This window comes from Odocoileus virginianus, chromosome 19, assembly GCF_023699985.2.
Source record: "Odocoileus virginianus isolate 20LAN1187 ecotype Illinois chromosome 19, Ovbor_1.2, whole genome shotgun sequence".
Classification (NCBI taxonomy): domain Eukaryota; kingdom Metazoa; phylum Chordata; class Mammalia; order Artiodactyla; family Cervidae; genus Odocoileus; species Odocoileus virginianus.
In genome coordinates, this window is record NC_069692.1 from 38,077,009 (window position 1) to 38,082,199 (window position 5,191).

A 5,191-nucleotide genomic window follows, 5' to 3' on the forward strand; every position below is an offset into this window, starting at 1 on the left:
AAATATTTCTTTAATTTTTAAAGAAATATTTAAAGAAATTTTACTTTTTCCTTAGACTGAATTTTCATTTTCTTAATGTGACTTATGCTTCAAGATATGCAGAAGTATTTTATACCAAAAAAATCTTCTTAAATAAAAATAAATAAAAGCCATATGAAATTACAAAAGAATATCTGACCAGTCAAGGTAAGCCAACACTTGAGGGAATATGATCTCATAGAAAAGGAAACACTAAGAAGTGAATCTCAAAATTTACCTGTACAGGGCAAGGGGTCAAGTAGCTATGAGAAAGTGATATTTGAGAGGCTAAAAAACTAACCAGAGCATTTGGTAGTTTTATAATATTAAGACCAAAAAAATTGGATTTCAGAGCCCACCAAGAAACTAAATAAAGAGCCCAGGCTTTTAGTGAAGATCTCTAAAATATAATACCCTAAGAATCAGAGCAAATCAGAAACAGTCCAGTCTCACAAACACTAAAATTTACCAACAAGTCACCTTAATGTCTGATTAAATCTGTGATATGCCACTGCACAAACTGCCTACCAGAAGAAAAGTAAATGATTTATGTAGAAATATAAAATATTTTCACAACCTCAACACAATTTGTATACACAAAGGTCAGTAAGTGAAGTCGCTCAGTTGTATCTGACTCTGCAACCGCATGGAATGTAGCCTGCCAGGCTTCTCCATCCATGGGATTTTCCAGGCAAAAATACTAGAGTGGGTTGCCATTTCCTTCTCCAGGGGATCTTCCCCACCCAGGGGTCGAACCCGGGTCTCCTGCATTGTAGGCAGACGCTTTACCATCTGAGCCACCAGGGAAGCCCACCTAGATATTTTCCACTGCACTGTTTTTCAGCTCACTGATTCTTTTCCATGCTCTTTCTAATATGATGTTACATCTATTAGGTTCTTAATTCCCATCAGTGCATTTCAAATATAAACTTTTAAGTGCATAGGTTTTTTATTAATCTTCATCTAGCATTTTCATTAGCACTCTCAAGTTACTTTGTGACACTAAGCTCCACTTTTTTGATTATTTGTGGGTATGGTTCTATTTTCTATTTTTAACATCTTGAATTTTATTAATTTTTATTTTTAAGATTAATAGAAAACCTATACACTTAAACATTTTTATTTGAAATACATTAATGGTAATTAAGAACCTAATAGATGTAGCATCATATTAGAAAGAGCATGAAAAAGGATCAGTGAACTGAAAAACAGTGCAGTGGAAAATATCTAGCTCAAAGCATGAAGAGAGGACAAGGTTGAAATATGCAAAATAGAATGTGGGAAGCTTATATGGGACATGATAAAATCATATTATTTGTATCTGATTGCAATGTAATAAAAGAGATGAGGAAAAAGGAAAAAGCAATGTTTGAAGATATGTGACTAACGACATGGGCAAATATATATGAATAACTGAATCACTCTATTGTAAACCTGGAACTAACACAACATTGTTAACAACTAGGCTCCAATATAATATAAAAATAAAAGATAAATAGGTGTTCATCAGCATCCAGTTATTCTAAAGAACTTAGATAAATGTCTTTTTAATGCATCAAGCATCTCATTTGAGCCCTTTCTCAAATCTGTGGCTTATTTTACCTTTCTATACCTTATTGCCCTTTTACCTTATTGCACTATTTAACTTAAGTCTTTGTTTTCCTCCTGACTGCTCTAATATTCTCCCCATGGGACCCTAAATTATTTGGGGACCTCATATGTCCTGCTTCTGGCAAGAGAAACTCAGCAATGCTGCATTAGCTCCATAAAGGAAACTACAATTTTGTGATTTGTGTTACTACTCAAATTCCTTATAGTTTAATCTTATGAGTGTACTTCACTCACTCAGGATTTTATTCTATATACAGGTTATGAGAAAAAGGAAAATAATTAGGTCATGTATGATGCTACTATAAACACTAACCTGCAAGTGTTCTGAAATTCACTAGTTTATATGAGCCAGCTATACTGACAAGAAAATAATTCTGATTAGTATCCTCCAAAAGTCATGTCTACCTAGAACCTCAGAATGTATCATTGTTTGAAAATATGGTCTCTGAAGATGTAATTAATTAAATTTAAATGCACTCATGTTGGATTAGTTTGGGCTCTAAATTCAACGACTAGTGTCCTTAAAAGAAGAGAGAACAAATTGACATAAACACACAAACAAGAGGCCATGAGAAGGCAATGGTAGAGTTGGCATTATGCTGCCACGAAACAAGGTTCACCAGAAGCTAGAAAAGGCAAAAAAAAAAAAAAAAAAAAAAGAAGAAGATTCTCTCCTAAAGTCTTTAGAAAGAGCCTGGTTTTGAGGACATGGACTGTATTTTGTTTGAAGCCACTGATTTTGGGGTCATTTGTTATGGAAGCCCTAAGAAACATACTCCTAAGATCTAGCTTATTTATCTTGTGTGAATGTGTGCTAAGTCACCCGAGCTGTCTGACTCTGTGACCCTATAGACTGTAGCCTTCCAGGCTCCTCTGTCCATGGGATTATCCAGGCAAGATACTGAAATACATTGCCATTTTCTTTTCCAGGGGATCTTCCTGGCCCAGGGACTGAACCCGGGTCTTTCACATCTATCTGCATGAATGCATTTAAATTTAATTAATCATATCTTCAGAGACCATATTTTCAAACAATGATACATTCTGAAGTTCTTGGTAGACATGACTTTTGGAGGATACTAATCAGAATTATTTTCTTGTCAGTATAGCTGGCTCATATAAACCAGTGAATTTCAGAACACTTGCAGGTTAGTTTTTATAGTAGCATCATACATGACCTAATTATTTTCCTTTTTCTCATAACCTGTATATAGAATAAAATCCTGAGTGAGTGAAGTACACTCATAAGATTAAACTATAAGGAATTTGAGTAGTAACACAAATCACAAAATTGTAGTTTCCTTTATGGAGCTAATGCAGCATTGCTGAGTTTCTCTTGCCAGGAGCAGGACATATGAGGTCCCAAAATAATTTAGGGTCCCATGGGGAGAATATTAGAGCAGTTAGGAGGAAAATGAAGACTTAAGTTAAATAGTGCAATAAGGTAAAAGGGCAATAAGGTATAGAAAGGTAAAATAAGCCACAGATTTGAGAAAGGGCTCAAATGAGATGCTTGATGCATTAAAAAGACATTTATCTAAGTTCTTTAGAATAACTGGATGCTGATGAACACCTATTTATCTTTCTGCTTGGGATTCATAATAAAAAGCTCAGAGTGGAGTTATTCAGTATTTCTTCTTTCCTGATTTGGATTCATCTAAAGAAGTCAGCAATTATAAATGGTTATGTTTAAATATGTAGAAAGTGTACTTTTTATGCCTTGTGCTTCTATAAACCCTGTTAATTATAACAGAAATGTAAGATAATGCTGAAATACTTTTACATTGAAAAGTTGATAAGATCTATATATCTCAGAGCAGAAAATCAGTAAGCATTTTTCAAAGTAATTTTCACTTAATTAACTTAAAATATTTCTAATTTCCATTCATACCTAACTGATGGCATAGCAAGTGAATGCATAGCAAAAAGATTATGAAGACTGTGTTAGGGGACTATGTTAATGATTTTATTAAGCTGCTTACATATGATAATTTAAATAATATATATCTTCATAATTATTTTAAAAATCATATTTTTACTATTAATAACAGTAGTTTAGAATATGCAGCAATCAATGAAATAAAAAGTTAAATATTGATTTGCACATTTATTTACTGCAGCTCATCAGAACAGAAAAGTCCCTGATAATGCCAAGGAGGATGATGCTGACAGGTGTTGATCCAACACTCCCCTTTCCATCTATAGTTCAGAAAAATCACATTCCTTTTTCTGCAAAATTATCCACAAAGTTTATCAGTCTACTTTGATTTTCAGTTCTTTAACTCTAGCTATTTATACCTAGATAGATTATGAGGGTATATTATTTTGCCACTGCAGTAAAGTTTTACCCTGACTAAAGTAAGCTAATGCAATAATACTATGTTATATTTGGATGACCAAGATGTTTTTAAGACCTTTTCTAAGAATTAAATTGTTAAAAGCACTTAAGAGCTTTTCCAGGAATTTTAATACTACTACCATTATGCTTAGTCAACTATCTTTTGTGAGTGAAGCTTTACTATTTAGAATTTGTCATTATTTTAAACTAATATAGTCAAATATTTTTAGCAGAACCAAGAGAATCACATAAGGTCAAATATCATAAAAGAGTGAATCATATTCTATCTTCCCATTTTTAAGTGACTAATACTGTAATCCACATGCATTCTTAAATTGATGGAATTAAATAATTCATATTTAGAATAGTCTATGGCTAAAAGGTAAAGAGTCTGCCTGCAATGAGGGAGACCCAGATTTGATCCCTGGGTCGGGAAGATCCACTGGAGAAGGAAATGGCAACCCACTCCAGTGTTCTTGCTTGGAAAATCCCATGCACGGAGGTGCCTGGCAGGCTATGGTCCATGGGGTTGCAAAGAGTCAGAAACGACTGAAGCAGCTTCATTTTTCATGTGTTGACCACACATGACTTGAAACATCAACCAACTATTGTTACTCATTAAGTCAAACCAAAAATCAATCAAACAAGCAAACAGAAAACTTTGGCCCACATCTATTGAATATTATCAGTATATTCTGGAAAAAAATGTTTTTGAGTGAATTCAAGTTGAATAAATCACCATAAATATATAAACTGAAAATTGAAAATGAGATTCCAGAAGTATCTATTTGACTTTGGCACATACAATATTTTTTGTTAGAAGGTATTTGCCCCCACAAAAAACCAAACTCAGAATATGTTCAAATAGGCCTCTGTCTATAGTAGACAAAGTATGTTCATGGCATATAAATGGCTTTAGTATAGTTTTCTCCCTGTTACCTATTAATTTTATAAGTGGTTTCCAAGAAAATATAATAACATAGAGAAAAATACATCTCCTCAGTGAATCAGTGTAATTTTTATAAATCACCTTGTTTTTTGAAAAGATTTCCTCAGTGGATAAAGCGTAATTTACGGCTTTAAAATCATGAGTTGTATGTAGATGAGTTAAAATAATTCTGAAAATATTCAGAAGAAAGGTGATTTTTGTAAACACCATTGGCAGAGCATCTTATTCATTGCAGGTACTCAAACAGAAAAAAATATCAAGATGATTTAAAAGTT

The 5,191-nt window shown here is 33.1% G+C and overlaps 1 non-coding gene across 1 annotated transcript; it reads right to left on the minus strand.

The window, feature by feature from the left end:
- Window positions 1-753: 753 nt before the first annotated feature.
- Window positions 754-825, minus strand: TRNAC-ACA (transfer RNA cysteine (anticodon ACA)). The gene has a single exon. It is a non-coding gene; the product is annotated as a tRNA-Cys (tRNA).
- Between the last annotated feature and the right edge of the window lie 4,366 nt (window positions 826-5,191).